Genomic DNA, 23453 nt, shown 5'->3' on the forward strand with positions numbered 1-23453 from the left:
TTGGATTATCGAGAAAGGACAGAGGAGAGGAAGGCAGGCTGGATTCTGATTCACACGCTGCGTCTGTGGACGCCTGGCTGTTTGGCCGAGAGACTAAAGCGAGGGCACTGCAAGCTGCAGTGGCGGCGGCTCAAGGTCTCAGAGCTGTGCTGGGCTTGGAGACCCAGAGAGCCAGGGGCAGAGACCCAGGGCACCTTCTTTGGCTTAAATAACAGCAGTGAGGAACCGAGAGTCTAGGGTGACTGGTGGATGAGAACAGGAAGGTGGAGGCACAAGGCACTGACTTCAAATCCCCAACAGAGTGGCAGCTGGACGTGGACGTGCGGGCGCAAGTGTGCATACACACGCACTTGCCCTCTACACACCAAGATCTGCCCCGCTCCATGCCTTCCACACTTCCGCACAGACCCACACAGCCCCATCCCGCTCGGGCAGCTGGGGGACTCCAGCCCCCGCAGGGCAGGTGACGCTGGCAGACACCTCCGCCTGTGTCATGGAATCTTTTTCTCTGACGGCTCTGAAGCACAGAGTCCGCCATGGCCATTCTGAGCTTCCCTCCCAGACACTTTTTCCTAAATCAGCTTCCAATCTGACTCATTTCAGTTTTAAAACAAGAAAACATCAACAAACACGATGAAGGGAAACAGATGGTAACAATTACAGGAAGGAGAAAACAGCCCGTTCCCGCTAGAAGGGGCGAGCAAGCAGACGGGCCCGACGGCGCATCGCCCTGGCCGCTGCTGTGTAAACCTGGGCGCAGGGCTCCCAGGGCCCGTCTGCCCTGCAGGGACCACGAGGGCTTCCTGGCACTGCAGGGCAAGCCCACTGGAACCGGGCAATCACCAGTTCTCCAGGGAGGGAGGGAGGGACGTTCCAGCACATTCCAGGCTACCTCACCAGCTCTGATGTCCTGTCTGAGGCCCGAGATCCGTGTGGGATGGCTCCCTCCCTTGAACACTGGGCCCCCGGTGACAGTAGGGGCCAGTCCCACCTTCCAGACTGTGAGCTCCTCAGGGCAGCACGGGAGTGGCTCACGGTGGGTGGTGGATGGAGCCAGGTAGCCTACTTCCAGTGCCAGTTCTTCCCCTTACAAGTGGGGGCAAGCTGGGGTGAGCTAACAGACCTCTTGGTGCCCTCCTTTCCTGACCCGAAAAATCGAGTTACATCTAGGCCTACACCCCAGGATTATGAATTGACATGTGCCAGGGACTTAGAACCGTGCCTGGCGCACAGGGGTGCTGTGTGTGGATCCTGCCTTGTTATCACCCATGCAGCCAGCCCGCTCCTGGTCTGGTGCTCAGATGGCATCAGCAAGGCCTGCCGGGTGGAGGGATGGGGAGGCGGGCCTGAAGCTGGGCCCCGAAAGACGGGGGGCTTTCCAGGCAGAGGAGGCCTCCCATTGCAGTCAGGGCTGACAGGATAAGCCCATGTTAGCGTCGGGGGGTCCCCGAGGGTCTGGGGGCAGATGGCCACGTCCCGAGCTGGAGTTTGCCGTCCTCCATCTCCTGGGACCATCGTTTGTCCATCCTCTGTGGTTTGCGTAGGACAAGGGCTCTGCCCTCCAGCAGATCAGATGGTAGAGAGACAGGCAAGGAAACAGGTGCAACCCAGAGACGCAAGTGCTGTGACAGAGTGGGGCACTTGCCCTGCTGGGCGGGTCCAGGAGAGCTGCCTGGAGGAGGGGGCTGCGTCCTGAGCGACAGGAGGAGGGATATGATGGGGGTGAAAGCAGGGGGTCACGTGCCCTGGGCACAGGGAACGTGAAGCCTTTGGGGTTCAGAGCATCAGGGCATTCAGAGTGAATCATTTGGGTCCCTGTCCTTGCTGAAGTCCCCCAGGCAAGGATTTAATGTCTCTGAGTCTCAGCTTCTCCACCTGCTCAAGGAGAAGGATTCCCTGCCCTCCCAGGCCTGGGGGCCGGGCTAGGTAAGGATGTGTATGACAAGTGCCTGGCTGGCCCCCCCCGCACAGAAGGAGGCTGCTGCTCTGGCCTCATCTGCGCGCATAAGCGCTCATGCACATCAGCACTCCCGGCATGGCGGTGTCACAAATGTCCTCAGACACTGTTGTGGCACTCGTGTCTGTCCCCCCAGAGTTCATACGTTGAGATCCTAACTCCCACGTGGTGAGATGCCGGGCCTCTGGGAGGAGACCAGGCCATGAAGGTGGTGGTCTCAGGAGAGGCACTGGCGCCCTTAGAGGAAGGCATGGAGAAGTTGGCAGATTGCACCTCCCGAAGAGGGTCCTCACCAGAACCGGATCATGCTGGCACCCTCCTCTCAGCCTTCCAGCCTCCAGAACTGCAAGAGCTGAGTGACTGCTGTTTATGAGCCTCCTGGGTTATGGTATCTTGCGACAGCAGCCCGAGCTACCCCACATGTTCACACTCCCAGCAGGTGGCACGCACTGACGCCCCATCTCCCCCTCTGCCTTGACACGCGCTCCCCCCCCCGCCACCCCCCCAACCTGCGGCTGCCAGCCCTCCCCCCGCTGAGCCTCTAGCCTCCTGGATGTGCGGTGGCCGCCCCAAGCCAGGGCCCTGGATGCTGAGAGCCGCATTGAACTGCCTCCGAGTGACATCCTTCGGGGCTCTTTCTGAGCGCCAGGCAGAAGGAGGCTTCTGAAGCTCCGGGAGGAAGGGGAGGAGAGTGTACCTTGCCCCCTCCTCGCCTCCTCCCAGGGCCTCTCACTCACGAATGTGCATCAGGCAGCTTGTCTGGTGAGCGCTCCCCACATGCAGGGGGACAACTTTTGGCTGCACGTTTTTTGGCAGCGCCTTCTATTTTAAAATATATTAATGCTCTGCTTGTTCTCCTGGGGGCTTCTCATTTTCACATGTTTTCCCAGGCTGCCCATTTCCCAGCCCGAAGGAGTTTCTCCTCTTGGCACCAGAGCCCAGCTCGCTCCTCTCCTCCCAGACGCTCCAGGCTGGCCCTTCCCAGGAGAGCAGCAGCTCCGGACTTGGGAGACCTGGGCTCCGGGTAACCTGGACAAGACCCTTCTCCCCTCTGGGCCTCATGTGCAAAACCAGGCAGTTGGAAAACAGTAGCATGTCTTAGCCTGGAGGCCTTTTCCATTCTCTCCCCTGGCAGCCTCCCTTGGTGGGGGGGAGCTGGGGGCTCTGGGCTGCAGAGCCAGTGCCTCAGCTGCTGCTGCTGGGGAAGGCCTGGGACCCCCGCTCCGGATGCTTTTAGGACCTGTCTCCTTCACGGGCAAACGCTGGTTCTTCCGGGCCAGGGGACGGGGGCTGGGGCACGTTGGTCCACGCAGTGAGGTGTGTGCCTCCACCTGCCGGGTTGAGCCTCATTAAGACAACATCCCAGGAGCTCCCTGAATGCTGGTCACATGATCAGGACCAGGCGGGCTTGCCCATGTGCTAGTTCTCATCATGCACGGTGTATGCCGGCCTCTACACCCGTCTCTGGACTCGGCCTTCCTTCTTACTGTTGGTGTTTCTCAGGGTTCTACAATGTTCTTCTCATTATCACCTGACTGCCAGCTCTTCGCCACCTTTAAATTCTAGACCCCACAGGTTCCAGCGCTTCCTGCTCTTCTCCACTTGCATGATCCACCTGCTCTTCAAACTCAGAGATTCCTAAGCTCTTCTTCCTCAACCCAGATCTGCTCGCTCTGCTGTGTGCTCGGTCCCAGAGCTGTCCCCCAACCCCCCGGCCCTGTCCCCAAGACAGGAACAGGAACTCAGCTTTCACAGCCTCCCTCCCTGCCTCCAGCAGCTTTGCCAATGAGCTCCTCAGTATTTCTCCAGCAGCCCTTCCCCGGCCTCCCCCACCCAGTCTGCCTTTTACCTGGCCTTCCTGCCACTGCCCTACTCTGATCCTTGCGTTGCAGCCAGGTATTTTTCTAAAGTGTAAATATGACCATATCACTCTTCCTTCTAAAACCCTGTAGTCCCCGTCCAAGGAGTCAAGTTCAAATTCCCCAGGATAGTTTCCGAGGCAGCCCCTAGAGTTCCAGGCTGCCTCACCCCTCCCACCCTGGCACTTCACTCTCGCCAGCCCTCCCTGGCACTTTGCTGCTTCCTGTCTCCAAGCTTTGGTCCAAACCCTCCCCTTCACGTGTTCGCTGGGCTCCCTGATCAAGGCTCACACTGTCTTATCCCTGAAGACTCAGCCTGGACAAACCCTCTCCTGAACAACCTTCTTTCCTGGCTGGGCCACATGCATCACCTCTGGTCCTGAAACACTGCACACTGGCCCCCCAATCCTGTCCTGGAGCCCCTGGGTGCTACCAGATTGTAATTCCTATTTGCTCACCTGTTCCCAAATAGACCATGAATTCCTGGAAGTCAAGACTGTGCCTTGTCGCCAGAATAGGGTCTGGCACATAGTAGGTGCTCAGAAAAGATTTGAGGGGTTAATGAAGCCTGAGTAGGGAAGTTTTCCATGGCGCTCTGAGAAGGTGTGGCAGGGCAGTCTGCATTTAATGCAGTTGCTGGCTTCACCAAGGCCCCAGAAATGCTACCATCTCTCTCTTCCTGGTGCGATTCCAGGGCAAAGTGAGTTTTGAGTTCTTTGTAATCAAGCTGTCAGTAGGGATTCCTGACACCAGGCATTGATTGTTTTTTGCCAAAGGGCATCTGGCAGTCAGTTCATATTTTGAGACCATCACCTCTTCTGTCATCACAGACCACGGCCCACTTCTGGGCCCCTGAGACCTGGTTCTCTAAAATTGGTGTCAAGGCTCCTGTCATTGGGATGCTTGGATTTCAAGAGGAGCCCCAGCCAAGGCCTGCACGAGTGGACCCATTTCCAAGATCCGTTTCTCTCTATGCCAGTCCTGTTGAGGCCCCAGACCTCTCTATAGAGCATCCGCCATCCTCAAAATATCACCCTGGCCCAGGAGTGAGGAGGAGATGCGAGCCCTGACTCTCTGCTCAGCCCTGGACATGTCTCCATGTGTGACATACTGGGCTCAGGGCCTCCCCTGTGGCAGGGACCATCACAAGCCCATTATTTTAAAGCATATTATTCACACTTGTCTTTCCCTTCCAGCAGAGGGTGAGCAGAGAGGCAGTCACCAAGTCTAGGAACCAAGGAGCAGGGGCTCTGATTGGAATCTGCCTCCTGCAGTAGAGAAGCCGCTCTTCCCTGGCCCAGGAGCTGCAGCTACTGCCTGTGTGTCTGGCTGCTCTGTCCCTACACAGCCACAGCTTTGGTCTAGGGACAGCCGGGTAGCAGGCAAGAGGTCAGAACAGAGACCTGCGAGCACAGAGGATGTGGCCATGCGACCGCATATTTGTGCTTGTGCAGCGCCCTCCTCTGTCCCTAAGCCGTGTGCCCTGATGAAGATCTATGTTCGCCTGGAGGGTGCCTGGGAGAGTTCCTTTCACATGTCAGCTTGGCTGGGCCATGATGCCCAGATATGGGGTCATACATTTTTCTGGATGCTTCTGTGAGGGTGTTTTTAGATGAGGTTAACCATTAAATTAGTGGATTTTGAGAAAGCGGATTGCCCTCTCTGATGAGGGTGGGCCGCATGTAATCAGTAGATGGACCAAAAGACTGACCTCCCTGAACACAAAGGAATTCTGCCAGCAGATGGCCTGTGGACTTGAACTGCAATATCTATGCTTCCCTGGGTCTCTAGCATGATGGCCTTCCCTACAGATTTTGGACTTTCGGCCTCCATGACATAAGCCAGTTCCTTAACATAAATATTCACTCTATTTACTGCATGTTGTGTGTATATACACAGCCTATTGGTTTCTCTAGAGAAATTCTGACTAGTAAAGCAGCTTTAACAACATTGCAGGAGTTCCCACTGTGATGCAGCAGTAACGAAACCAACTAGTATCTATGAAGACGCAGGTTTGATGCCTCACCTTGCTCAGTGGGTTAAGGATCCAGTGCTGCTGTGAGCTGTGGTGTAGGTTGCAGATGTGGGTTGGATCTGGCACTGCTGTGGCTGTGGCTGTGGCGTGGGCTGGCGGCTGCAGCTCCGATTTGGCCCTGGCCTGGGAAGTTCCATATGCCACAGGAGCAGCCCTAAAAAAAAAAAAAAATGAAAAAGAAATTGCATAAAGGCACAAGGACTAGTGGGCATGATGAGAGGGAGCTCTGCCATTTGTACAGGGCACGCACTGCATCTCCAGTGAAGACCTGGCCATGCCCTGGCCTGAAGGGTCCTCCTGGTGGGAGGGGCCCCTGTGATGCTCTTCCAGGGAAGAGTCCCTCCTACATCCCAGGCTGTGACTTCCCAAGGCAGCCAGCCAGCAGGCCCTCCTACACTTTCAAAAAAATGCAAACCTGGTCATGACACTCACCCCTGCTTCAAAAGCCTCAGGGGCCTTCCACGGTCCTCAGGTCAAAGTTAGAGCTGGCCATGCAGCCACCGAGTCAGTCCCTCCAGGACCAGGCCCCAGTCTGGTCCCCGCCTCAAACCTCACCAGGCTCCTCACACATGCTCACATCCCCCCTCTTGGTCCTCAGCCACTCTCTTTTCACTCTGGCTTTATTTACAGTCCTCCCTGGAGTGCTCTGTCACCACCTCTCCGCTCAACTAACTGGGACTTAAACTTCAGCACAGGCATTGCCTCCTCCAGGAAGCCTTCCTGACCCCTCCCTGTGCCCAAATCTGGGCTGTCTCTTCCTCCTCTGAGCTGTGCTGGGGCTCAGGGAGGGCTGTTGATCTTGGGATTCCTCACAGAGTATCATCTGCTTCCTCCTCCAGGCTGTGAGTTCCTTGAGGACCTGGACTGGGACCACGGTTGGCATAACAAATGTTTGTTGAATGACTGAATGAGAAGTTAAATGATAAAGTCACTTCAAATGGCTCCTCTTGGGTTTTCCCCAGTTAAAACACTCCAGTGTCACGCAGACTCAGTTTGGTACCACATTCATGGACAGGATGATGTAGTGTCTTTGCCAGGACGCTAGTCATGTGTCGCCTTGTGGGTATTTATATATCCAGTGAAAAGTGCTGCTGATCTAAATAGGAAAATGATAAAAAGTTTCCTTGGACACCCATGTTAAGTACAGAACTAAACTCTTTCCTGCATAACCTAACCTACACCTCATAACTAGGTTCACAGAGAGGTTCCCTAACTTGCTCAAGGTTACACAGTCAACAAAGTCGAGCTGAGATGAAGCTAGGTCTGATTAGACAACCTGCGTGCTTAACTGCTGAGCCCTAAAGCCCGGCAGTATTTTCATTTTTGGTACCAGTACCCCCATGGGCGATAGAAACTGTACCAACTGGAGGCCCTCTCAGTCATGAGCCTCATAAATGAACCCCCAGACCACAGTTGACCCCCAGTCGTGCTGTCTCTCAGGAAGGACTGGCAGCTTCTCTCAGTTTCCCGTCCAGGGTCTGCGCCCTGGGGCCCCTCCAGGGCCCTCCCACCAGCTCCTGGGCCCTGTCTCCTGGGCAAGAACAGAGGTTGTACAGCTAGAAAGGAGTCAGGGCCTCTCTGTGGCTGCGGGCCACCCAGGGAGATGCCGTTAGTGAGAGGACAGCTGCCGGCAGGGGCTCGAGGCTCTTCTGTTTTTTCCACCAAAGCAGTTCTGAGTGGTGGGAGGGACTCACCATGGACCTGGGTCTCGGTCACAGTAAAAGGGTGTGACATTAAACAGCACGCAGATAATGTTAGCTTTTACTTCCAGGAGCTCAGCAGGACCATGGCTATACCTACCCCTGGGGGGCCAGGCAGGATGGGAGTGGGGGACGTGGAGGTGGGCTTAGGTATCAGTCAACTCTGCTTGAGTCCTTTGCTCTTCCAAGAGAATCTCTAGGTGGGAGGAGCTGGAAGGTACCAGGTGAGACAGACAGGTGAGGCCAGGGCTGTGCCTGTTTCCCTCCCCCTCCTGTCCCCTTCTCCTATTTCTATTTACGGCCTTTGACTTTCTCGACAGAGGTGTAGCCAGAGAGCTTTTTGGAGCCACCGGCCCCATTCTGAACACTAGGGATTCAGCAACCCCGTGTTCTCAGAGAGGACACAGCTGATCTGGATTCCGGAAGGGTGGTCCTATTTCAGGCTCTGCTCTATTTATGCCATCTGTATTAGTCAGTCAGGATCCTCCAGAGAAACAGAACCAATAGGAGCTTAATTAATTTATTAATATAGGGAATTGGCTCCTGTGATTATGGAGGTGGAGCAGCCCCAAGATCTGTAGTTGGCAAGCTGGGGACCCAGGAGAACCAGTGCTGGAAGTTCTGGTCCAAAAGCTGGCAGGCTCAAGGCCTCAGAGGAGCTGATGTTTCAGTCGAGTCTGGAGGCAGGAAAAAAACCCCCATGTCCCAGTTCAAGGGGTCAGGCAGGAGGAGTTCCCTCTTTTGTGCAAGAGTCAGTCTTTCGGTGCTATTCAGACATTCAACTGATTAGATGAGGCCCACCACACTAGGAGGGTCTTCAGCTTTACTCGCTCCACTGATTCAAAGGTTCCTCTCATCCAGAAACACCCTCATAGACACACCCAGAATAACATCTGGCCAACTATCTCGCCCCACTCCCCTTTGGCCAAGTCAAGTGGGTACATAGAATTTACCATTTACTACACTTTCCATAATGATGTCACTTGTTGTTGCAATTTTTATATGACTCTGTCCTCTGGGTAGGGAGAGTCCAGACAAAACAAAAAACAAAAAACAAACAAACAAAAAAACCAAAACCAAAACAAAACAAACAACAAAACAAAACAAAACCCCAAAACGCCAGAACAATAAGAATGCAAAGCAGGGCTTGAGAATTCCTTCCATGATTATGGAATTTTCCCTCCCAGGACAGGCTCCGTCTGCCTGCCTCTCCTCCATCCCCTGCCAGTATGAGAAATATGCCCCTTCCCAGCCATACCTGCTCCCCCGTCTCAGCATCCGCCCCCCCTCACTCGCTTCCTAACTGGGCAAACTATAACGGGCAGTGTCGTTTGTGCTTCCAACACCCTTGGTACCTCGCCCCGCCCAGCCTTCCCAAGCTGCTGCTTTCTGCATTACCCACAACATCAAAAATGTTCCACCGCTGGTTTCAAGATTCCTAAAAACTAGATTCAAAACATCTTGAATACTCTCTGAAGAAGCAATATATCACAGAAAAAGCTGTAACCTTTACTATTGCTGATAAGACCCAGACCGAAGGCTGATCAGGAAGGTAACTGCTGCCTATTCTCATTCTGTGTGGCTGCGGCGAGAGGTGCCCTGTAGCCCGTCCACCCGCCGTTTGCGCGCGCAAGACCGACGGCGGCTGCATTTCCAAGTGTTTGCCTGACGCCCCTTTGTATAACCTGAAAAAGAGTCACACTACTTGAAGGTGATATTTTCCAAGAAGCAGCCTTCCTCTGTGAACACAACATCCCTGAAAAGAATACTGACCGTTTCTACAGCAAAAACAAGACTTGCCTGGAATGCATTTTCCTTCCTTTTTTTCCCCTTACAGAGCCACGAGCACGGAGCTGCGGCTGAGCCGCGCCAAGGCCAGCTGGATGGAGGGAACGCGAAATGTGCTGTTATGTATGCGAGCCTCGCAACGACCAAAAGCTGGCCAGGAACTCCCTTCCCTCGAGAGGACGAGGGGCAGGCGTGGGGTGGGCGTGAGGTCCTTGGAGGCCTCCCTTCGGGCATTTACTCCCGAGAGGGTCTGTGCGTGGCGGGTATCGCGCTGCCCTGCCCGAGGAGGATGCGGACAGGAAATCAGATACTTGGATTTGCCAGCTTGTTTACTTTCGTTTCTTTCTGAAGGTTAATGTTATGAGCAATCAAAGCAGCGGAGAGGAGGAGACGAAAGGCTGAAAAATGGAAACCCTTCAGACCCGTGAAAGGTTTCGCTTACCTTTGGTAAATAAACGTGTGTTCCTATTTTCACAAGGATATTTCTATTGCAACCAGCTTATGATGCAAACGGGGCCGGGCGAACACACTGTGATGTGGTCACAGCCCTAACCTAGAGGGCAAACGCTGACATGGAAAACAGACCAAGTGCAGGGGTCCCCCCATGGTGCTCCCTTAGCTTTGGCTGGAGCTGGAGCTCCGGCGTGGCCTCTGGCCACCTGCCCTGTTCTGGGTGGGGCTCTGATGTGAATGACACTGGGGACAGTACCAGAGCCATCCAGACCTGAAAAGAACCACAGAGTCCCCTCTCACGGACTCTGTGTCCTGGACAGGTTGCTAGACGTCTCCAAACCTGTTTCCTGATCTGGCAATAGGGGATGGGGTCAGTCTTAGAGTCCATCAGGGGGCAAGAATAACAGATGACCAAACCCACAGCCCAGGGCCAGCATAGATCCAGCCCCTCCAAAATGATAGCTTTTATTATTCTCATTACTCCAGAACATGTCTTTGTGACTTGGGTGCTTCGTGATTGAATCTACTTTTCTTTTTAATAAAATCTTGATTTAAAAAAGGCCTGGAGGCACCTGTACTTTCTTTATTTAGTGGCCCAGGGAATGTGGCGAAGACAACATTCAGATTCTCTGCAAATCTTTCATCTCTGATGTTCACTGGCACATTTTGTTTTTTGCTTCTTTCATCTTTCCCTCTGCCCCCCAACTGAAGAAAGGTTCGTTTGGGTAAAATGGCAGCGATGGGGCTCTACCCACCTCTCTGGCCTTCCTGTCACAGAATTAAAGATATGACGAGCCCGGGTTGGGTGTGAGCTTTCCGTAGGTTTTTTGCCTTTTTCTCCCCCCTCCCCTCCGTGGGCCCCAGAGCAGGGGTGGGAATGTTTGCTGACAGGGGACAGAAATGAGCAGCAGCTTGTGCTGAATGAGGGGGACAGTGACTTCACCCAACCAGACTGATTAGGCTTCTTCATTTTAAACCAAAGCCCTCAGCACCAGCTGCATCCAGACAGTGACCCCAACAGCACGGAATCAGCCGGCTGCAAACATGAGCGTGCGGGGCCCAGGTCTGTGAAGCCACCTAGATTGGAATAACGGGTTTTCTCCAAGGAGGAGCCAGGTGGGGGGTCCATGTGAGGGGCAGCATCAGCGACAGCCCTTCCTGCCATGCCCGCTACACGTGTGCTGATGTCCTCCGCTGCCTGGACGCTTGGCGCACCCCGCCTGCCATTAGATGTAGCCTGGTCCCCAAGAGACGGGACCTCTGCCCTTTCAGCAAGGTAGCTCTCAGCACAGAACACAGTTGAGAGAGGCCCCAGGGCATGTGGGCTCCTGGGAGGTGGTTGGATTTGGGATCTCTATGGAAAGTAGAACCAATCAGATTTCCTGGGATGTGGGACTTGACCATGACCCTAGGATTTCTGGCTGGAGGGACAGGAAGGAGGAGTTCTTGGGACGCACAGGTAGCTGAGTGTCAGTGAGCACACTGGCAGCTCCAGAATGCCTGCCAGTGCTCAGAGGCTGGAATGCAAGTACTCCACGGGGGCCAGCACCTCGCTCAACCCCAGTGGTACCCTTCCTCCACGGGAGCAAGACTGTGCCTGGGGAGATGGGAACAGAGGCCACCAGAGGGCCCCAGTCTGGTTAGAGAGACCAGACTCACCTGAAGCAGGAGCAGAGGTCAGCAGGAGACCTCGAGGGACGTGTGGGAAACTGAACAGGCTGGACCACGCATCCCTGAGGACTGGGGCCTGCAGAGGAGGCCCGGTGGGGCGGGGAGGGGGGGTGGTCTGAAATGGGAGGAAGGCTGGTTGGGGCAAGGAGATGGAGCATCTCCTCTGCCTTCCTTGGACTGGAGGCTGGGGCTTCACCCTGGTGGTGGCAAGACTTGGAGCAGGAGATGGCCGGGTTCCTGAGTGCCCCCTGGGAAGCTCTGCAAAACTGCCACTGGGAACAACAGGAAGTACCTGGGGAAGCTCTGAGGGTCCTGACTGGTCCTTTGGGCCCAGAGATAGGGACAGGGTGGGAGGTAGGGCAGTGACCCCTTGAGGTGGCTTCCCTGGAAGCTGGCCCACCAGCAGAGATTGTTCCAGTTCAAATGGGGAGTCAAGGGAGCATCTGTGAGGAGGCCGAGTTTACCAAGAGCAAAATTCCAGAAGGAGTTTTCCCATCTGTCAAATGGGTTAATAGCGTCCCCTTTCCTCACCCCCCCACCCCCACCCCCTGCCACCCTTGGGCTTTCCAGAATGAGATAAAGTATCTGAGGATGCCCAGTGCATTGCAGTGCATGCTCCATAAACACCAGCTTCTGTGTCTTCCCTGAAAAGATAGCTGGAGGAAGGGCTGAGCTGTGAAAGGGGGTCCAGAGACCCTGGGACATTGGAGGGCTAAGCAGGTACGGATAGAAGTAACCTGGAGTCCAGAATGGAATTTTGGAGGGGCCATGTGTAGATGGAGGCAGAGCTGACCTGGCTCCATGAGGACAGCAGTCCCTGATTCCTGCCAGCAGTGTCCAGCGCCCAGGCACCACTCACCTGTGGGGACAGCACAGCCCACATCTCCTCCCTGCTCCCCGGCTCCCTCTGCTCCAGCCCTGCGGGGCCCTGGCTACTTCCTGACCAGACAACTCGTGAATCCTCAGGACTCCAGCCTCTTCTCCCCTCAGGTATCTGAGTCACCTAGGCTCTTACGTCCTTCAGGTCTAGGTCTTTCCTGACCCCATCACTTAAAATGGCACACCCAGGAGTTCCTGCTGTGGTGCAGTGGAAATGAATCCAACTAGTATCCATGAGGATGAGAGTTTGATCCCTGGCCTGGCTCAGTGGGTTGGTGATTCAGCATTGCCACGAGCTGTGGTGTAGGTCGAGGATGCAGTTTGGATGTGGTGTGGCTGGGGCTGTGGCATAGGCTGGTAGCTGTAGCTCCAATTCGACCCCTAGCTTGGGAACTTCTACATGCTTCAGGTGCAGTCCTAAAAAGTCCTCCCCCTGCCAAAAAAAAGGGCAGGCCCAACACTCCTTACTTCCTTTTCTCCATGGCGCTTTTAAATATGATATGTGAGTCAAAAGAATGCGTATTCCCTAGTTTGGGGGCACAATATTCTATACCTGTCCATTAAGACATGTTTACTAATTGCATTCTCAACTTTCTACACCATCATATTTTTTCCTTCCCCGCAACCCAGGCCCGAGCCACAGAAATGACTATGCCAAGTCCTTAACTGCTAGGCCACCAGGGAACTCCTTAGAGAAAGCGTTAAAAATCTCCCACTCTGGTTGTGGATTTTTCTTTTTTTATCCTTGTAATTCTATCAATTCCTGCCTCACACCTTTTGAGGCTATGTTTTCTTCTTTTTTTTGTTCTCACCCAAGGCATGTAGAAGTCCTGAGGCCAGAAATCGAACCCATGCCACAGCAGTGACCACATCGGATCCTAATCTACTGAGCTGCCACCAGAGAGCTCCCAAGTTTATGGGCATGCAATTATTGTATCTGCCTGGTGAACTATTTTTTTTTTTTAATTATGAGATGTCCTTTAACTCTATTTTTAACTCTACATTATTATTATTATTATTATTTTTTGTCTTTTGTCTTTTTAGGGCCGCACCCATGGCATATGGAGGTTCCCAGGCTAGCGGTCGAATCAGAGCTGTTGCTGCTGGCCTACACCACAGCCACAGCAACGCCACATCAGAGATCAGAGGCGAGTCTGTGACCTACACCACAGCTCATGGCAATACCAGATCCTTAAGCCACTGAGCGAGGCCAGGGATGGAACCCACAACCTCATGCTTCCCAGTCAGATTCGCTTCTGCTGCACCAAGACAGGAACTCCTATTTTTAACTCTGAAAGTACTGCTTTTTGTCTTAAAGTCTGCTTAGTTTGATATTGACATAGCTACACCTGCTTTTCACATGGAATCTTTTTTTTCCTGTCTTTTTATTTTTAATATGTATATATTTTATCCTTGAATGTGTTTTCTCATAAACAGTACAGAGTCAACATTTTCAAATTCAGTTTGAAAAGCTGATGATGATATGTTGGAACATATACTTTTGATGAACTTAGGTTTAAATTTATCTTTTTATGAAATGCTTTCTATTGGTCTCATCTGTTCTAGGTTTTACATTCTCCTTTCTCTCCTTTTCCCCCCTTTTCCGTTCTTTTGGATTAAATATTGTATATTATTTCATTGTACTATACATAGACATTATTATCTGTATTTTTGACTTACTGATGTCTAATATTTTTTAATTACTTAATGAATTTTATTACATTTATAGGTGTACAACAATCATCACAACCAAATTTTACAGCCTTCCATCCCAAACCCTCAGTGCATCCCCCCACTCCACAACCTGTCTCATTTGGAAACCATACGTTTTTCAAAGTCTGTGAATCAGTATCTGTTCTGCAAAGAAGTTCATTGTATCCTTTTTTTTAATTTCCATATGTCAGTGATAGCATTTGATGTTGATGTTTCATTGTCTGAGTGACTTCACTTAGCATGATAATTTCTAGGTCCATCCATGTTGCTGCGAATGCCTTTATTTCTCTCCTTTTAATGGCTAAGTAATATTCCATTGTGTATCTGTGCCACACTGATGTCTAATATTAACTGGTATTTATACTCTTCCTTGTCAACTTAAGGGCCTAAAAGTATTGACTCCATTTGCCATCCCATCACCCCATTTCTGCATCTCCTTTTTTCCTATGTGTTAAACTCCACATGTGAGCATTTTTATAGTTTTATAAGCTAATATCCATTTAGACATACATTTTTACATTTTCGTTGCTTTTCAATCCTGCCTGAAACTCCAATCTTTCATCTTGAATGAATTTCCTCTGCCTCAAGAATATACTTTAGTATTTCCTGTAGTGTGGGTTTTTCTGGTGACAGATTACCTCAGCTTTGTTTTGTCTGCACATTAAAAAAAAAAAATCGTATTTTTGTTCTTGAAGGGTATTGTCACTGGATATAAAATTCTAAGCTGACAGTTTCTTTCAGCATTTTAAAGATATTTATTTCCATTGTCTTCTGACTTCCAAAATTACTCTTTAATTATTGTACCTTTGAAAGTCATCTCTTTTCCCCTGCTTTTTGGATTTTTTTTTTTTTTTTTTTTTTTTTTTGTCATTAGTGTTCAGCAGCTTTACTATGAGTGCTTCAGTATGAACTTTTTATTTATCCTGCTTGGAGTTTATTGTGTTTCTTGAATCTGTGACTTATGTCTTTTGAAAGTTTAGGAATGTTCTCAGCCATTATATCTTCAGCTGCTGCTTCTGACGGATTTTCTCTGAACTTTCTTTGGAATTCCAATCATACATATGTTAGACTTTTTCACTGAAATGTCAATGTCTCTTATCTTGTTACCTCTTTTGGGTATTTGTTCCTCTTGTCTTTCTGTACTTAATTCTGGATATCTCTTCTTCTTCTTCTTCTTCTTTTTTTTTTTTTTTTTTTTTTTTTTTTTTGTCTTTTTTGGGCCATACCCTCAGCATATGGAAGTTCCCAGGCTAGGGGTCATAGCTGCAGCTGCCGACCTACACCAAAGCCACAGCAATGTGGGATCTGAGCCACGTGTATAACCTACACCACAGCTCATGGCAATGCGAGATCCTTAACCCACCGAGCAGGGTCAGGGATCAAACCTGCATCCTCAGGGATACTAGTCCAGTTTGTTACTGCTGAGTCACAATGGGAACAAAGGATATTTTTTCTAACCAATATTTTAGTTCATGTTGCTCCCTTTGGTAGCATCCATTAAACTCATTATTGCGTTCTTAATTTTGGGTATTATGCATTTACTCACATTTGGTTCTTTTAAAAATATGTGGAGTTTCTCATTCTCTGCTGAAAAATCCCTATTTTGTCTTTTAACACCTTAATCAAGGTAAAGTATAACTATTTTAAAGTTTGTGTCTGCGTCTGTAAACTCTGATATATTTAGAGCCCTGGCGGATCTCAGTTTTTACTTTTGTTGTTTGTACCGATGTTTGTTCTTACCGTCTTCTTGTGTCTCCTTGTCCAGGGGATGAGGTCTATCCATGGCTTCTGGCACCAAGGAAACCCCAGGGGACTCTCTGATGTATTTGTTACAAGAACACTCATCTGCTTGGCCCATCCTTCCTACCACTCACTGCCAAGCCACTGAAGGTCAGAGTCAGGATCATGGGCTCTGAAATCGAACAGGGGTCTCGGTTCAAGTCCAAACAGGAGTCTGGTTCCCAGTTGCCACTTGGATTAGTAGTGTGCACAGTCTTGGGCCAATCATTGAGATCCTTTTTCTTCCAGCTCACCCATAAAATGAGGATAATAAACATGACCTCATAGGTTTTGTTTAAAGCATATATCAGAATAACATGTAAAGCACTTACTGTAGGGTCTGGTGAATAGTAAGAGCTAATTAAATACTTGTCATTGTTACCATTATCACCTGTCCCGAATCTCTCAAATCCTCCCATTTCCCTTGTCCCCACTGTTTTTGCTGACATCCAGGCCACCATCATCATGAACTTCTGCATTTGGCTCCACGCTGGTGGTCCTGCTTCCTGTCCCATTGACCCACAATGCCGCCAGAGTGAACATTCTGAAGTGCATATCTGATCTCTACTCTGATAAACCCTTCGGTGGCTCCCCACTGCTCTCAGTGGTCCACACTGACCTCTCCAATTCTGTTCTGATTGCTACCCATGTCTGAAAAGGGGATGAATTGTTTTCAGTCCTCTGATTACCAAGTTCTTTGCCACTGGGCTTCTCTGGGGAGCTCCCCCTCCCCCAATGGCCAACTTCTACCTGGATATCTCCAACTCATTCCACAGGTCTCAGCTTAGACAAAACAGCCATGGGGAAGGCTCCCCAGTAGCTGGCAGTATTTTCTACCGCCATTGCCGACCAGATCACACTGAACTGTAATAGACATACACCTGTCCGTAGCCACCCCAGACCTAGAATGGGGACTGTTCTAGTTACCACAGCATCCCCAGTATCCAGCACTCTGCCTGGCTTACCCTTAATACATATTTGTCAAATGAACGAGCTACTAACTGATCACTATCAGGGGAACAGGATAACAGAATCACAGACAAAAATAGAACCCAACTCCCAGTCCAAGAATCTTCTGGAACCAGCTCTCCTACCAACCTCCTTGTAATTATTCTATTCCTGTTCCTAGGGCAAGGCTTGCTAAAAACCCGTAAATATTGTGTTCCCTAATTGCTTATCTGCACCTTAATCACATAGTAGTTTTATTATTATTGTTATCATTATCGTTATTATTAATGGTGATAAATAAAACAGAGCATAAAAGTATTTCCAGAAAAAAAAACAATGGTGTGATTTAGAATTTTTAATTAATATGAGTTGGGTTTGTCTTGAGTGCTCTGTGTGAAAATGGATAATCCTCAGTACCTCCCCCAATGGGTTTGGTATCTAAATGCTCCATATTGTAATTTACAACCGGAGGGGCCCACTGTGTTTAGAAAACCATCACTTCTCTGGTTATCTGGTTCCCATCAGCATCGCTTTCTCAAATGAATGCATTTCAATTAAAGGAGGCATTTACCAGAGTATATGTGAGGTGTGTATTTTGTGAATTATAGCTCTAACTTTGAATAAACACACAACAACAAACATTTTCTGAGCTCCTATGATATCCCAGGCACTGAGGATAAAACAAACAGGAAGAAGGCTAGGCTCTACCTCCAAGGAGATGCAGCCTCCTTGGAGGAGGATGTACACAAAACCAAGGTTCAACGCGACTGGGGGCAAGAGGGGGAGCGCTCTCCCAGGGCGTGTGGGAGTTCCTGGTACAGACAGTAAACCATGGACATGCTCAGGAGGAAATGAAATTAAAGACTGACACTTCACGGAAGCACATACTGCCATCTTCGTGTTTACAGACACACTTTTACTCCCTTCTGTAGGTGCTTACAGCTTCCAAACTATTTCTGGGCATTGCCTTTCTCCCTCTCATCACACTAGGAACAGAGATGGATATTACTGCCTTAATGTGGGCACCAAAAGGTGACATTTTTGGCCAATTACAGATAACTTCTAGGCTGGGTGCCCCTCAGGCCCTCGCTCCCCACCCTGGGTCAATTCAAGGGTCCTCCCTGACAAAGACAGGGATGTGCGAGAATCTTGGCTGATTAAAAGATAAATTGGGGAATGGCAGTTCACCTTATGACAGAGCCTTGTGCATCAAAGAAACAGAGTTAAGAATGAGGTACCAAACCCATGTACAATTGGAAATGATTCAGTATCAGATATTCAATTAAAAATAACTTTCCCATTTGGTCTAAGACTTAAAAAACCAAAGTGGATTGCTGGTGGTCTCCTAACTCCTTTTCAGCATCCCACCTCCGGTGGTAGGGGTTCCCAAGTCATAGTTGCACCTCACCTCATCTCTCTAGGCACCTTCAGCATCCAGCAGGTGGGGGGAGAGTCTCCTCTTGGGTCTGAGGATCCCCCTTCAGATCTCCCATGATCTCTGAACCCCTGTGTGCTCCGGGCAATTGGTCAGCCTCTCTGAGTCACCATCTCCTGCCTGCCAGACACCGAGGGCACAGCCCTAAGTAGCCCTTGGGCTGCTAAGGTCCCAGAACAGCCTCTGCCCTGTAGCAGGGGCTCAGCAAGACTCTGGCTCCCTCCTTCTCTCCCTGATGCGCCCACTCCCTGGGGACCTGGATCCCCCATGAGAGTCTCTTCTCTCCCCCTCCACTCTTACTTCCGTTTAGCTTTGGGAGAAAAACCCTGATAAAACCAACTCACACCAAGCAGTGAATGACTCGTTCCCTCAGGAGGTTAAAACTGCTAATTGTATTTTATAAGAAGAGGAATTTCAGAAAGTGAACCTTTCATTGTTAAATTGGGCAGGCTGAACACAGAATTTTGCGCAGATCCCTTAAGAATCTGTCAGGCAATGCCTGACATGGTGCCTTAGATCTAGCAGCTAGGCGGAATCGAAAATCAGCTAATGACAGAGCGAGTCACAGGAAGGGCAGTCGCACAAGAGGATCCTCAGCACAGGAGGTCACAGAGCCCCTGCGCCTGGCAGCAGCAGCAGTGCCTCCCCAGGGCTGGAGGAGGGGGAGGCTGCTTCGCCTTCTGAGCACCCACTGTGTACAAGGCTTTGTTTTGTAGCTAAAGCATAGCTTCTGCCTACCCTACCTTCCTGAGTGTCTAAGGAATGTTCTGGAAGTCTCTCTCTCCAACCCCCCCCCCAACACACACACACACACACACACACACACACACACACACACACACACACACGCCCTCACACATACACTCAAAAGTTGACCCTGACCTTCATCCCCATACACTAACTTGTCCTTCAAGGAGTTTTGCCAGTTCCTGAAGACGTGGTAGAATTTCATAGCGCTAAGGACCTGAGAAGGAGGAGGGTTCTGAGTAACTTCCCTACTTTTACCAGATTCCCTCTTTCTTTCAGGCCCAGAGGCTAGGATTTGTGTCAATTTGCACTTTAATTGGTAAGGATTTACATGTTCTGAAAACAGGACCAAAACTGACTTCTATCCCAACAAAACGGAGGGAAGATGCAGGGTGAGGGCTTGAAGCCTGGACCCCTCGGGGCCTCCTCCATTAGGGGCACAGCGCAGCATGGAAGTTGCCCAACAAGATACAGGGCCATGTTGTCCTCCAAGCAGTTGAGGACTTACTCCAGGGTCTTATGGAGGAAGGAAGTCAGGTCAGGCTGGATCAGGTTTGATTCCAGCCGACAGGGCAGAACCCTCAGCTGACTGTCTGTAGGACCTTCCTGGCTCCGGGCTCTACAAATGGCTGAGGGGACAACTGCTTTCAGGCTTTGGCTGCAGCCCTAGATGAGGGCAGGGAGCTGAGTCAGGATGGGACCTCCTATGCCCACAACCAGCCAAGGAGCAGAGAAGAAAATGTGTGGGGGAGGGGTTGGAAGGAGCAGCTTTAAGGAACAGAGCCTCTGTAATTTCAGAGGGTGGGGTGGAATTGTGCATATTTTCAAGGCCTTTTTTCTGTTCTCGTGACTTCTTCCTCCCTACCCCCTGGGCCCCCCAGCCCCGACCCAGAACTCAAATGACCCAAAGTGACTTGGTCTTTCCATTGTTCAGAAGAGCACCCAGTGCTCCAGGGGCATGTATCCTCAGGGCACATTCTGTGTCAGAACCAGAAGGAAAAGCTCTCAGTGTCCAGCTTCAGGGCTCCTGCTGCTGCCTGGAAGGGACACTGTCTCCCAGGAAATCTGCCACTTTCATCATGGTCAATCCTTTCCTCTGGTGACACCCACGTCCCAGTGGGACCACTTATCAGCAGGCCTTGTAACCAGCAGCAACTGCCTCAGTTACGGGGAGGTGGAATGCTCTGCCAGCTGTCTAATGGTCTTGGGTCCAGATGCCACACTCTGGGTAGAAACAGGGGCTCTGCTAGGCCCTCCCCAGCCCCTGGGCACAGAGGGCCAGGCCCACAATAGGACTGTCCACCAGGCACCAAGCCTAGTTCTGTGGAACTGACTTCATGGTGCTGTGGCCACCTCATCACACATCTGGGCACCTCTGCGCAGGACATGGGTGCAAAGCTGGACAACTTGGGGGCCCACAAGATCCTGCCTGAGCTCTGTGATGAGCTGAGTACAGGCTCCTCTTCCCCTGGACCCTGAATGCAGCTGCATCAGAGCCTTTGATAATGACTCCACTGGGGTCCCCAGTTGGGCAGCTGATCCCTGGAGCTGGACAGGGGCTGGGGTGTGGACACAAGTGTGTTCACAGGCTTTCCCAGCATCAGAAAGGATGTACTTCCCTGGCCGCACCTCCTCCAACAGCCTCTTTCAGAAAACCGGCCTGGGGTTACTCTTCCAAGCACCCAAGTCCTTTGAAAAGGCCTGGGCCTTGGAGCCCACCCGTGAGCCCAGGGGCTGGGTGGAGACCCCGAGGCTCCTTCAGCCCTGGAGCCTCAGATTTTTGTCCTGAGACACAAGAGTTCAGGGCCAGCCAGAGGTCTCCTGAGATGCCAACAGCGTAGGGCCAGGCTGGGTCTTTGGGGGCACGCACACCTGTCCTGATCCCTCTATCCCAGCCACGACTCCTGACCCAGGAAGCTCCTTGGGGAGTGGGGTGGGGGGACATTCTCCAGGTTCTAGGTTCTAAGATCCCATCCAACTTGACTTCTGACCCTTGACCTGCTTTCTTAAATCCTTGCTTCTCTTCCCCCCCATCCCTGGGGAGGGAATCACTGCCCTGACATTGTCCTACCCTGAGATGAGGTGCCATCCTGACCCACCACCTCACCCCCGATTGCGCAGTACCCAGTGGAGCACAGAGGGCGGATGTCCAAATTCAGTGTCTCATTTGCCCATTGGCAAGTGTTGTGACGTTGTTTCCTGAGAAATCAGGGGTCTATGAGCTGCAGGATGGCTGACCACTTCAAGCTGGCCCAGGACGGCAGACCTTCCCACGTTCTGATCTTGCTCAGTCAGTGGGGTGCTGTCCCCAAGGGCCGGGCTGAGATAGCTCCTGAGATCCAGTCCCACCCTCCTCCAGAAATCAGACCCTCTGGAGAAAGGACCCAAGTTTAAACAAGCATCTTTTATTTTTTTAATTAAAGCATTTTTTTTTTTTTCCTTTTTAGGGCTGCACCTGTGGCATATGACAGTTCCCAGGCTAGGGGTCAAATCAGAGTGACAGCTGCTGGCCTACATCACAGCTACAGCAACATGGGATCTGAGCCGTGTCTGCGACCTATACAGCAGCTCACGGCAACACCAGATCCTTAACCCACCGAACAAGGCCAGGGATCAACCTGCATCCTTGTGGATACTAGTTGGGTTTGTTACCCCCAAGCCATGACAGGAACTCCTGAACAAGCATCTTGTCTTAGAACAGTTGCCTGGAGCTGTCCCTTGGTTGGGAGGGACAGTCCCTGGCTTATAGCCCATGGCTGTGGCCTTCCTGACCCCTGTGGCTTGCCAAAGATGCTCCACTGACCTCACCCAGGACCCTGGGCAGGTGGGGAGAAGGCTCCCCCGGGTGGGGTGGTCACGCTGACTCAGGGTCAGCCTTGGGACTGACCAGGACAGAATGTCTCCAGGAGGGCCCTGCGCGGCCTCTGTAGCCAGTGCTGTTACTAAGAAAAGCCCAAGGAGAAAGGGTAACTCAACACGCCTGCCCTGGACAGGCCTGTGGTGGGAGGATGGGCAGATGACTCAGGAGATGCTCTGGGAGGCACAGGGATGGTGTCACATCCAACTGTCCAGCACGCTAAGCCCCTTATTTGACAGGGGGAAGAGGTCCTGCCTTCCGGTTGTCTCCAAATCCTGCGGAAACCAGGCATGGTCCAGAGGGGCCCTAGGGAGTGGACAGCCGGTGCCTGTCAAAGGTTCTGGGGACCATGGACACCCTCGGGAACACTTGCTGTTGCCCCCTGGCCCCTGTGTGAGTGGGTGTCTCTAGGGCAGTGATGCCATGGCCACGGGCTCTGTCCCCCCCACCTCAGCCTGGCCATTTACCCTCCTCTGGACCCAGAGCCTCCAGGGCTTTCTTCTCTGGGTGACACTGAAGCAGTAGCTGTCATTTGAGCCCCTTGTATGTCCCACACCAGGGAGGCTCGGGTGTTTCTGGTGTGGCCCATAAGAGATCAGGGTGTAAACAAATGGCGTGCTAGGATTTGGGGTGGAAATCCCTGAAGACAACATGAAAAAGTCATCAGACAAGACCAACTGGGCAGAGTGGGGGGCTAGCCTGAGACCCTGAAAGCCAGAGATGCCTTTTTCAGTGGGTGGGTTGTTATGGACCCACATTCATATGTTGAAATCCTAACCCACCATGTGATGCTATTAGGAGGTGGGGCTTTGGGGAGGTAATTGGGTTATGAGGGTGGGGCCCTCATGCATGGGATTAGTGCCCTCATTAAAGTGAACCGAGAGAGCACTCTAGCCCTCTCTCTGCCGTGAGAAGGCACAATAAAAGGTGGACAGTCTGGAAGCTGGAAGACAGCCCTCATCCAACCTCAGCCAAGCTGGCACCTTGATCTTGGACTTTCAGTTCCCAGAACTGTGAGAGATAAACATCTCTTGTTTATAAGCCACTTGGTCCAGGGTATATTTGTTATAGAAACCAGAACTGACTAAGGCAGAGTTGCACTCATGTTTTTTACTGGGCATCTCAGCCCCGGTGGTTTTGCCTAAAGGAATTTGTTCTTATTCCAGACTGTAGAAGCTGGAAGGAGATGGCAGTGAGATGGGGAAGACAGCTTAGCTCTCCTAGAGCCTGGCTCCATCCTAAATCCCACCCCCCTGCAACCGCCCCAGGGACTGAGCTGGTTCCCTAAAGGGTTTGCCCTTATCTGAGGGTGTCACTGACAAACACAGCATGGTTTAATAAGACCCCAGACCCGCCAGTGCTTCCCTGTGGAAAGCAGAGGCTTGAAATTATATGCCTGTTCCAGTGTGGAACTTTGCTCCCTTATAGCCACGTAAATTACTTCATCTCATTTAACTGCCATTAGCAAATTATTAGTCTAAATTCACACACCCAGAGTGAAATTACTGAACTCAGACATTTTTCTATCAAGGATGCTTTCCTCCCAACCAAAGCCCATTTAAAATGTGTGCGAATTTTAGCAGCCTAGCCAGTCTTGCATCCCCGCTTGCTGAGCCTCTCAATAGCCCTTGC

The 23453-nt window shown here is 51.3% G+C and overlaps 1 protein-coding gene across 9 annotated transcripts in view; it reads right to left on the minus strand.

Moving 5' to 3' along the window:
- Positions 1–23453, minus strand: part of KLHL29 (kelch like family member 29) — a 306457-nt gene that overhangs the window by 78223 nt on the left and 204781 nt on the right. The window lies entirely within an intron of this gene.

Source organism: Sus scrofa, chromosome 3, assembly GCF_054392235.1.
Source record: "Sus scrofa isolate SSC_HxYL_T2T_F1_AM1 chromosome 3, Sscrofa_HxYL_maternal_Yorkshire_Landrace_v2.0, whole genome shotgun sequence".
Taxonomy (NCBI): Eukaryota; Metazoa; Chordata; class Mammalia; order Artiodactyla; family Suidae; genus Sus; species Sus scrofa.